Raw genomic sequence first — 13,284 nt, 5'->3', positions numbered from 1 at the left:
CTGAAATTTTAAAATTAAGTAAAAAAAAAAAAAAAATGGAAACAAAATTTTATTGCTTATATATTTTACTATTGGTTTTTCTCTAAAACTCTAACTCTTTTCTCTAAATTTTAAAGCCAAAAGTCTTCAATTCTGAGAATTAAAACATGCTCATTCTCCTTTAAAGATTTGAAAACCAGAAGAAATAAAATATAATAAAAAAAATTGAAAAATATAAAAATTAAATGTAGATATTCTCACTTATAGAGCACACACACACACACACACACACACACACACACACACACACACACACACACACACACACACACACACACACACACACACACACAAGAGTTCAATGCAAGAAATCTGACTAAATCTATATGATTTTCTTTCTTATTTTTGATGAATTTATATATTTTAATTTCAATATTCATACAAATTAAATATATTTTATATAAAAAATTGTTATCTTAAAACTTATTAAGCTAAGATAAAATGAAAACTTAAACACGTATTTTTGGCTTTGATGTTTATAATAATTATTGTATTAAATACTATAAATAATGTTAAATTTGATATAATGGCTGAATAAGTGTAATTTATAACCGGACATTTATACAAATACCTACTTTAACTAAAAAACAAAAGAAAAAATACTTTAAGTTCACAACCTTAAATAAATAAAATCCTAAAATCAATCCAATCTAAAATCAATTTTGTCATCATAATTTGAATTGCTGACTTTAGCTTCCCTAAAATATTATTTTTTGGTTAATGGAATTCTAAAAACGTCTTCCTACGGAGGAAAGGTTGCCAACCTCTGATTAAAACCATCTTCCCTATTTATGTTAGCTTAATACTTTCCGAATGCTAAGATTTAATTTCGATTCCATCTTTCAGAATAAAAAAGATATGACGTCAATACACAGCTTAACACCATAAGCTATATACAGCCTTTGCCATGTGCCTGTGACATCAAATGAATTAATTCCATAAAAAATCCTAAGAATGTTTACATGTCTAGACAAAAGTGTAAGAAGGCTTATCACACTCCTTTTATTATTGTAGTCGTGGACCTTGAATTTTAGGTTTAAATAAAACTGGAATTAATACTTATATAAATAAGAAGAGTATTATCCGTCTAATATATGTGATATTTGGAATTCAGTTTGAAATGACGTTTGTTATTAGTTTAGAAATAGTTAAAGGTTTAGTGAGGGACCTATTGGCATACATTAAAAGTTCAATTTATAAATAGCTTTCTCAAATCCAAATTGATTTTCAATTTTTTTCAGTTTTGAATTTAATTAATTTAATAGAAATTAACAGAGAAGGTCATTTCATCATGTAAAATCTCAAATTGAATCTACAATTAGTATTTGAGTTAGGGTAATTTTACGTTTTTGCCGTTATATATTGCAATTAGATGAATTTCCAAAAGTTGTGAAGGGAAGTAATGATTGGATAATCTAGAATGGATTTGATTAGTTTTAGTTTAGTCATATTAACGTCCCATTTAAAGCAACTCTAGGGCTATTTTAGGACTGACCTCGTAATTTTGAACAGCAGTCAGATGACGAAGACGACACTTGAGCTGGCATTTCTCTCTCCAAACTCCCACGCTGCACCACTGAGAGGATGTTTCGCCCCTTCGCATTTAACGTGCACCAGACCCGCTTGCACGGCGGTTCTTCGGTGGAATCGGGTCTCGAACCTGAAACCCTCCGGTTCCGAAACCGAGACCTTGCCACCAGACCACCACGGCTGAAACGAATAATTGCGATTTATATTCTAAATCAAAAAATTAATATTATTATATTAATAGAGTAAATAGTTGTTTTAATTTATACCCATTGTTCTTCAGGATATTATTATCGTTTTTGATAATTTTTCATTAATTAATTATTTGATATTTTATCATTTACTGCAAACCCTCCATTAATTTCATAATCTTCATTATCATCATTAAATGCAAACTCTCATTTTACTTCAGTATTTAAGGGTAAATTAAACTGTAAAGTACTTTTAACATAACAAACGACGGTTCTTTGGTGGAATCAGGTTCCGAGCCTGGAACCTTTCGATTCCACAGCCGAGACCTTACCACCAGGTCACTGCGGCCTTTCCTGACTGGCTGTTCTAGATAGAATTTAGAGAGATGTTTTTAAAAGATCATCTGCTTCAATATCATAAAAGAATGTATCGAAAATAAAACAAAACAGTTGACAGGAAGAATCATTTTAAGGGATACATGCCTGCTCCCTTAATGATCTGTTCATCGATAATATTAACTGAAATTCTTTTCAATTAAATATCTACAAGAAATTATTTTTAAGCATAATCTGTGACATACATCAAAACCCTGTTAGTATAATAGACATTCGGTTCATTACACATAGGAACATCCTAATGGGCCGGCGTCCTTGGTTCGAGGCCCGGTTCGGGCATAGTTGTTCTTTATCTGTTCTATATGCGAGATGTGTGAATGCGCCCCCCTGTGAAAAGGGACTGCGCAAGCGAATGTGATGCGTAAGTAGCTAAGACGTACTCTTGGCCCTAGTTGGCGCTACTAAAAAACAAGAGACGCACCCTCGGCTTAAAATCACTGATTTCGTCAGCGAGCTTGTCCATGGCAAGTGCCATTAGAAACAACAACAACAACATCCTAATGGAGTCAATTTATCCGAAAAAGTCTTTTATATAAAATATCTTCTCTATAAACATAGCGTGAAGTGGATAAAATTCTAAAACAGTCAATTTTGAGAGTAAAAATATTAGTGGCAAACAGAAAATATCTACAAAATTAATTATTGATTTTTTTAAAACTTAAGTTTTATATTCACTTTTATAACATTTTCAGTTTGGAGAGAAAATGAATGGATATCAAATGCAAGATCCGATCAAACTGGATGCAAAGTAACAGAAGTTGCAAAGGAGTAACTAAAAGACAGGATTAACATTTTTTCTTATGAGAAATTTAATACATGTATTTAAAAATCAGAACGTCGTACTGATAATGTTTGAATTTTCAATTTCAATATAAGCAAAAGGAACGAGATCCATCCTTGATTCATTCTGTTGTAGTAAAAAATATTATAGAGGACTAAGGATTTAATTACTTTTTATTTATTACAATCGATATATTTTCTTGTATTATAACACTTTTCAATTTTTTATTGAAATAATTTTGCAAAGTTTGGTCTTGATGAAAGAAACTATTCACCTTTCTGAAGACAACCCATTGAATAACTTGGCAAAATTTCAAATTCTTGTTCCAATATGAAACATAAGAATTATAGTAAAGTCGTAATATTTATAGATGTATCGTCTAAACATTAAAAAAAAACGATAATTAAAATACGAAGAAATTTCTATATATATATTAAATGGATTATCCGCTTACATTTGAAAAAAAAAAATTCTTTAAATCCTAAGAATAAAACTCTTATAGGTTTCTATCGACTAATAAACAAACATTAATATTGTTTTTAATTCCCACAAAAATGAAAACTTGCATATTTATAAATTATTTTTGAAGTAACACTACATTTTTATACACTATATAAAAAGAAAATTTTTCATGTAATTTGATTTTTTTGTTAAAACATATTATATGATAATTATTAATATCCTCTTAATAATTGATTTCTTATATTAATATTGTTCAGAGACGTAAAACTCTTTGTTATAACAAATGGGAGCAAAATAAAAAATTTAACTGAATTATACAATTTCTTTGAAACAATTATTTATCCATTATCTTTGAATATTTTTCCATTTGCAAAAATCCGAAAATAATAACATTTAAAAAAATATTTAAGCACTTTAAAATAACTCAGGTTCAAAACAGATATTTCAAAATGTTTAATTTTGTTCTGTAATAACGTACCGGTTTATAATAAGAGAAAATATATTTTGGAATGAAACTCGTTATTTTGAATGATTTATTAGATGGCACTAACACCATTCAAAACCTCCATGCCAGTGAATGTTAAGAATGCTTGAGCCATGAAATTAGAATTAATGCAGAACAGATTTACATACAGAACGAATCTGCCCGGAATCGGGTTTCAAATTTAAGTTTCTCCAATCCTGTACTGGAACCTTATTGCTACGCGAAGTAGTCTTCATTAGCAGCTGAAGCGCCGATTTAATCATAACGACTAGTTATTTTCTCAGAATTTTTATTACGATAAATATAAAAAAAGAAATTTCTGAAACTTGCCGGAAAGTGTCAAAATCCAAGGGGTGAAACACGTCACCAACCCAAGCATACATTTTTTTTTTTTTTTTTAAGAAATCAAGAAAAATAAATTTAACGATTGAAGGTAGAGAGCTTAAGGCGCTTTAAAAAAATAGCAACCAAAAATCGGAAATGAAACAAATCGAGCTTTCCGTTTTCAAGAAAAAAATTTTATTAGCAAAAAGGAATTGGTTCAAAAAGATGATCGTCATCTTATCCACCACATAAAACATCTTTTAAAGCCCCGTACCACTTTTGGACTTTTTTTCGATAGGATAAGATCAGTAAGAAGGATCTTAAAAGATAGCTCATAAGGTTTCCAACTAAACAATACCAAAATCATGACAATCACAATTTCATTAACTGTCATCCACAAACAAAGAATTAAAATATATTCTTAAGATATTTTCAAATAATAAATCATCTGGGAATGATTTGGCAGACTATATAATGATTAAACCATTTTTAAACAACTGCTTGTCATTGTTAAGAATTTTTTTTAATAAATATCTAGGACTCAAAAGATTTCTGATCCATCTGAAAAAACCATGATAGTACAGTGAATCAATGAATATCTCTGTATACAAATTTATTGAAGTTCTTCCAATTCTTAATTTATTTCAGAAAAACTCCTCATATATAGATCTAAATTAATCTTAGGAAAAAATATCAAACTATCTCTCTTCAATATCGATTTCGAAAAATAAATACAGTAGATTATGCTTTATCATCTTTTTCAAAATGTCCATAAAGTCAAAGACCAAAAATGTACCTCAATTATTATTTCATTAGATGGCATATAATAAGTAGCCATTAAAAGGTTTAAACATTGAAAAATCTAACATTGCAGAAACCCTAAGAGGTATAATCAACAAAAGAAACAGTAATACTTGAAACTAATGCAGGTAAAATTATTTGGAGACAGACGTAGAGATGTGCTTAAGGATCAAGCATTGAGTCAGCTTTCTGGAACTTTGAATGATGATGTTCCGCAGCAGAATGATAATAAATATATATTCCCAATCTTTTATAGATGATTTTAATTCCGTATTGAAGGGTCTTCCGAGCATGCTATACAAGAATTCAATAAACTGTGAGACAAAAAGTTAACTATCAATAACAGAAAAGATAAAATTTATTTTGGAGGATTAACATTGTCAACAAGGTTGAAATGGAATGATAGAAAAATTTTTAAGAAAAGGGTTATTAAATATGCTTTGGAGTAAAATAGACGATAAAAATTTGATTCCACATCTGACGGAGCACCAATAATATCTCACAAGAAAAAAAAAGTGTTAAAAAGTAAAATAAATAAATCTTTAAAACTATAACGAGTAATGCGTTTTCTACAGATCAGGCGTATGGAAATTAACCTTCCATTGGGCGCAACTAATCTGTGAGAGGAAGTCACATTAATTGAGCACTCATATATACTCAAATACTCATACTAAATATACTCAAATGTAAGTGAAAAGTTCTGTTTGATATGTTTTTTTAACATTCATTCAAAAATTGCATTAATTGAGTACATTAATCTCTTAGATGAATTGCGCCCGATCGTGTTAGGATTTGCATTGCGCCCGACGGAAGGTTAATCATCTATGAAATAATGAATAAAAAACTACGTCCTAGCCTAGGGGTAGGGCGTCTTCCCCGTGATCTGGCGTCCCGGTTCGTGCATAGTTGTTCTTCTTCTGTATTCTATCTGTGAGGTGTGTGAATGTTCCCCTCTCCCCTGTAAAAAGGGGTTGTGCAAGCGAATGTGACGCATGAAGTAGCTACTAAGTCATACTCTTAGCCCTAGTTGGCGCTACTGAAAAACTAGAGACGCTCGCACGGCTTAAATCGCTGACAGATCTGTCAGCGAGATTGTAAAGTAACAACAACAACGCATAGAAAACTACCCTCAATTCTACGAAGATTCCTCGTCTTATTAATTTAAATCTTTCACACTATTTGAACAACTGCACCTCATACCAATTCAAGAATTGCTCCTCTCCATCAAATAACACTTAAAGAAACACGGTGCAATTAAATAGTAAAATTAAAACAAGTAAATATAAGACAAGGAATTTCAGATGTTTCTGAAAAAAATATCAAAGATCATTCACTAAATCCAATCTTTTTTTATATTTGTAAAGTATAAATCAAACCAATTTTGACTCAAATCAACAATTTTAATAAGCAAATTGCAAACTTCACAGATGATGAAAGATAAATGAATGATTTGGAAGCGTTTTAGATTATAAATTAAAAAAATAAATACACAAAAGAATGAATAGACAAATAATTCATCCAAAATAACGATTACCAAGTAGAACTGTTATTTCTTAATGTAGCAATCCAGTCACGTATTAACGTCACAAGATCCGGATAGACAAAAGACTAGATAAAAGTCCCAAAAGCAAAAAGACCAAAATAAACGCATCTATTTTGGATGGATAAAGTACAAACTAGCCACCTAGGTAATGGACGGGCACACGCTACGGCAGAAGAGCAATGAAAAAAAGTTATACGAAGAGGTTTTACCTCTTAGCTGCCTGAGATCTATATGATCATTAAATCATTCATTAATTAAAGATTATAATGAAAATGACGAGAAAAATAGGACACAATTGAAACAGATAGATTTGTCTATTTTATAAATTCAAAAATTTCTTTTAGAGGCTACAATTCGAAAAGAGAAAAAAACATTACTTTCCACAGGGTGTAGCTCATTTTCCACATCCTTTAAGAGATTTAACGTAAGAAATGCGAACCAGTGTAGCTGCGAAGAAAAAGGAGCAACAATTTACATGAACACATCCTTTTCTCACAACAAGGCGATGAACTATTTTAAGAAAATTTCAATAACTGGAAGACAGAAACAATTTGATATAACCTCTCTAGAAAAAAGACTCAAAACCCTCATGAATTTTTTACTGAACAACAATGTTATTAGCGGTTCTCTAAAAACGACTAAATAATAATATTTAGTCATAATCTTTACATTTTTAAGCGATATTCTGTTTTCACTTAGTGTTGTTAATTAATTTCTCCCTTTTTTTCTACATTTCATTTATCATTTTTTTCTTTTCAATACATTATATATATAAATATTGTTCTTTATGTCTATATTTGTTTTTATTTATATTGTAACGAATTTGCCCGAAATACCCGGGCAGCTACTCAGTTTAATCGTAAGCCAGCAAAAATACACTTCAACTTCAACTACTTGATCTGATGGGATGAGCTAGCGTGTACGAATTAAATTTTGCTTAGTGGTTGTATATTAAATGCATGAGTTGGCAGTTTGTTTTGAAAAAAGAATATGCCTGTGGTACGACAAGATGCGAATGAATTTAAAATGGCGTAATATAAATATATGCAGATTTTAAACCTATTTCTTTTTTTAGAACTTAAAATATATATTAATTTGTTTACTTCCATTAATCTATACTTTTTCTATTTTTTATTCATTATTTAATTCATTTATTATTGCAAATTCATTTGGGTATATGTCTATTATTTTCGCAGTACCCTGTAATTATTTATTCTGTTATATTATAGACATTACCTTTTCCTTAATTTTTTTTATTTTTACTACTTTTGTGCTATTTGTGTTTCATATTATTACTATTGCTTCTGCTAGTTTAATGTCATTAACCATTGCAATGCAAAACTGTATTTATCACTCATAGACAAGGTGAATTGTGTCATAAAATAAATAGGAAGCATTAGTTATCCAAATTAAGGGGAGAACGGATGTCTTTTGTCTGTGTTGAAAAACAGACTTCTCCTTTCGAAACTTTTCTAGCAGGTGCAGAATCTCGTGTTATAATTTCAGGTAAGGAGACATTTGTGGTAATAAAATGTAGTATAAATATGTGCAATTAATCTGAATATAATTTATAGAAAAAGATTAGATTATTTATGATGGATTTTAAAGTTCCACATGAAACTATCCACATTTAAAGTTCCACATTCCTTAAACTATCGTATTTTTTATTACCTAATTGGAGACTATATCTTGTATCTAGAAACGTTTCCATATTGATTCAATTAGAAATCTTAAAATACATATGACCTTTATGCAATGTAATTTTTGTATCGGATGATTTAATTTCATCTTTAAATCTAAGAAGAAATAATTCGGTGTTCGAATGATGCACGGATATGAGGGTTAAGTGATTAAATTGTGGATTACTATTGATAGTTGCAGATAACTATACAACTTGACATATTCTCAATATATGGGTAGAAATCTTTTATTATGAGAAATATCGATATCCTGGTAATTTGCGATAATGATATAATACAACATGATAATGGTAATTTAACAAATACTCATACTCGATATTATTTTATATGCCATGCGGATGCTATTTATGATATTGAAAATGGATTTTGTTATTGGGAATCCTGAATGTTTTAGAACCTATTTCAATATGTAAAAACCTTGTAAAGAAACATTTTTGTCTTGCAGAGTTCTAAATCATAATTTCTTTCAGATGGTGCCTTTTGTTAATAGGATAATGAACGATCCCTGAATAATGCTGATAGTTTGTCTTTTCACTTTGTCTTTCACTTGTCTTTCTCGTACACGTAGTATCGAGAAAGTATAGTAGTCGTTAAAAAAATTCGTCGAAATTTCGACGAATCTCGACATCTTAGACCTCCCTAAGTTTGAAAAACAGATTTTTGGCAAATATCCGTCTGTCTGTTCGTGACAAAGAACTCAATGTTTTGATCTAGACAGATGAAATATGGTATACGGTTTTCAGACCCAATTTGCAGATTTCTTTTACATTTTGAGTTAAATCTGTTCAGAGGAAGTCTGTCCGGCTTTTCGAATATAAGTTAACACGATAACTACAAAACGAAGAGATCTAGATAGATAAGATTCGGTACACAGATTTAACATGTATAGCGTAGACATCCGTCAAATTTTGAGATAAAACAAAGGAGTCTGTCGATCTGTAATTTTAAAAACATTTTAAGGCGATAATTCAAAAACGCAATGATTTAAATATATCAAGTTAGGTATGGAAATTTATGACTTCAAACTCAGTCTTGAGTCAAATTTTTGTTTCAATCGACTGAGAAAAACGATTTTAAAATATAAATTCGATTTTTGGATACTATTAACCGCATATAGTGGAATAATCGCCAAATAATTCGTCAAGGATAATAAGATAGATCTAATAAAATGCTAAATTCATGCCAAACGTTAGTATTTCGTAATTATTGTAAACACACTGCTATGGAAGGTACTCTATAGGATAACACCTTTATTAGAGAATACGCGAGAAAGTTTTTGAGTGAGCACTCTCACTGGTTTCTCTTTATTCTAGAAATAAGAAATCAATTTTTCTGAAGGGAATAAAATTAAGAAGTATTTTATAAAAAAAACTTATTGAATTTCCCGCAATTTTTGCTAATTGCTATTGTAAACTAAAAAGAAATTCTAAATATGCATTTAACTTATTTAAAGCTTTTTAAAATTCAATTCTTTCAAAGTGATTTGAATTCTTTCAGTTTCTTGGCAAACAAATTAAAAAACATCATCAAACATTTAAAATAAAAAAACCCAAAATCATATTTTATGATATTCTAAAATTCTCTATTTCAGTCATTCAATATTTACGTTAGAATCGTCGTTCCTATTTTAGAAATATCTGTGTATCTTTCAGCCTTCATAATCATTCGGCTATTTAAATATTTTCAGACTTTCTAGAAGATTTAGAGATAAATAGTTTCTGTCATTTAGCCCTTTATTGTAAAAGTAATATTCCTGAACTGGGGGAGGGATCTAATAAAGCCTAGACAGAAGTATTAAATTAAATGCATTCCGTGGGGAAAAATTTTGAGAACTTTTAATAACTGATAATTTCTTAATTTCCAAATTTTCTCACAGGAAAATTAAGTTTTTAGAATAAATAATGAAAGGTGAAGTTGTAATTTAAAATAAGTCTTTGCAAATATAGAAAGAATAACCTATTTATTTTATTAAAGTTATTATTGTAAATTAAATATGTCTAAATTGTATGGATATTGAACATTTTCTTCTAATTAAACGTTTTAAAACATTTAATAAATAAAAACATAGAACGAAAAAAAATCTCATTTTTAAATTTTATGTTTTAAAAAGTAAGAAATATTTTGTAAAGATTTTTCTATAAGGCTGAAATTACCTGCTGAAATACGAAATATTTTTATGCTAGAAATTCTTTTTGTCTATTCATTTATTATTTAGTCTATTTTTGTATGATTTTTTACTTTCTGATATATGAAACGTATAATAAAAGAAAGTATTATAATTATCAAAAGATTCGGATTCGAAATTTTGACGAATTCCTAATTTCGAAAAACGCATTTTTGGGATTTTGTCACTCCGTTTGTATGATTGTGAATACTAGGAACTTTGAAGTAGACGGACAAAATCTGGTAAATGATCTTTACATTAGATTTTTATCACGTTTTGAACGAAATACATAAACAAGAAGTCTGTCTACTTGTCCCAATACAAATGAATGCGAAAACTACAAATATAAAGAGGAAAATAAATAAAATCAATGTATAACTTTTGCATCTAAATTCTAGATATGTATAACTTTTGCATCTAAATTCTAGATATGTATAACTTTTGCATCTAAATTCTAGATATGTATAACTTTTGCATCTAAATTCTAGATATGTATAACTTTTGCATCTAAATTCTAGATATGTATAACTTTTGCATCTAAATTCTAGATATGTATAACTTTTGCATCTAAATTCTAGATATGTATAACTTTTGCATCTAAATTCTAGATATGTATAACTTTTGCATCTAAATTCTAGATATGTATAACTTTTGCATCTAAAGCTGTCAAGGGATTGATTGTCTGTCGTTCTGTACATTTGTGTACATATATATGCGATAGCGCAAAGACGCAATGACTGAAATTAATCAAATTTAGTCTTAGAATTCCTTAACATTCTTAACAATACAATGGAGCACAAAATTCTCATGTGCGTTCTCAAAATAAAACTGAGCACTCGTAGTGTCCATAGTTCTTTTACGGGGGTGGGGGATAACATCTTTATTAAGAAATAAGTGAAAAATTTTCAGACAGACCATTCATACTGATTTTTTTTTATTCTGATAGTTTAAGATCTTGCTTCTTTTACAAGTTTTTTTTTTATCAAAGTTGATCTGTTTCGTGTTTGTAAAAATGAAATGATGTAATTGAATTTTCAATTTTATAATGTTAGAATTCTAACATTTCGCGCAGTTATGTTGTTGGAGAAAATAAATCTTTAAATATTTTTGGAACTTAATTATCAGTCAATCTATCGATTATATATCATTTTAATTCATTAAGATTGATGCCATTGCTAGAGTATTTTGTAAAAATATATTAAAAGACGGCAAATAGCTATTAATCTAAAAATATAACATTATTACTAAAATCAAAATAAAATTCAAAAGTTTTAAAAACACGTTCTGTTATTTTACTAAAAATTAAATTTTTAATTAAAAATACTTCCGCTCTCGGGTTCCTGAAAGGAAACACTGTATGGATACAAAACTTAATTAAACACATTAAGAAAGAGAATTCTCAAACGTACATTAAAAATTAAAATGAAATGTAAATGTGATGGAAATTTCAATTTATTTAGAATATCTGAATCATGGTATCCTGCTTTTACGGTTTTTGCATCGATCTCCAAATTGTTTTTATTAAAAAATTGCGTTTTCTGACTTGAAGCATTCTTTAAAAGAGTTAATTCTTTTAATTTTTCATTAGTGTATCGGTTTTAAAATGCAATTTTTGTTTAAATATTTGCATTTATTATTAATTGTAAATATTTTTAATTTTTTTTGTGAAGCGAAGTATTTACATAGTTCATTTTATATATTATTATTTATATTGTTAATATTGACAAAAAAATATCATTGCAAGAGGAAAATGTATTTAGATAATTTTTATTGTCAATTTTTCCCCCGAAATAGATTTTTCTGTTTACGAATGCTCCATTGCAGTATTGAAATTTTTTCTCTACTTTTAAGAATATTTCAGGTGTTCTTAATCGTAGGAGAATGTGTTGTTATCTATACTTATATAAAGCTCAATGTGTGTGTTGGCGCTCTACAGGTTAGATCGTTCGACCTACAGCTACCAAATTAGGCACATGCATATCTTGGAGGTCGGGAATGTGAACCTGGAGTCTTTTTTTTAAAATTTTTAATTAGAATTTTAATTATTAATTAAAAACTAACTTCCCGCCAAAAAAATCTTTTCATTTCCCCACCGCCAAATGAGTAAGGGTTGTTTTTTTCCCACGCTAAAGAGGAAAGGCTTAACAAATTTTCGGCCGCTTATTTCAAACGATTGTTTATTTTATAAATGTTTGATGCATTTTAAATCAAACATTGTTAATTAATCGATCTTTCAGATTCATTCTGATGTACTTTTGAAAAAAAAATAAAACAGAATAAAGGAAATTAAAAATATCTAATCTGCATTGCGTTACCTCAACTGGAGTAAAAAATTCTCACATGCGCATTGTGTTCTGATTATTGACAACTATTTTCAACTGATACGGACTTGGTTTTGAAGGCTTGATATGTTTTTGGCAGATTATTTCAAACGATTCTGTTTATTTTTTTAGTGTTTGGTGCATTTAAAACTAAACATTGTTAATGAATCGATCTGTTCATGATGAATCTGAGAAAATTTTGTTGAAAACTTCTTGAGATATTATAAAAATTAAGAAAAATATTCTTTAGTGCCCATAAGGTTTAAATTCTCAGCGACTCTGTTTTCAGTACTCATATTTAAAAAAAATGCTTCGTTTAAATAAAAAAAATATTATATTAATTGCAGTTTAATCATTTACGCTTTAACTTAAAGCATAAATTCTACGGGAGCTGACAGAAAATTAGAGATACATATTACGTTATGGCCGAAAGCCTTTATAATATTATGTGTGAATTATATGACTATTAAAATTTGGAGTTTTAAAATATTTTAATGAAGAAGCAATTAAAATGGGAGTTCCATAAAATATTTAATTATTAAAATTTTAAC

This window comes from Argiope bruennichi, chromosome 6 (genome assembly GCF_947563725.1).
Source record: "Argiope bruennichi chromosome 6, qqArgBrue1.1, whole genome shotgun sequence".
In the NCBI taxonomy this organism is placed as follows: domain Eukaryota; kingdom Metazoa; phylum Arthropoda; class Arachnida; order Araneae; family Araneidae; genus Argiope; species Argiope bruennichi.
The sequence above is the reverse complement of the archived record's forward strand: the minus strand, read 5'-3'. Positions refer to the sequence as shown.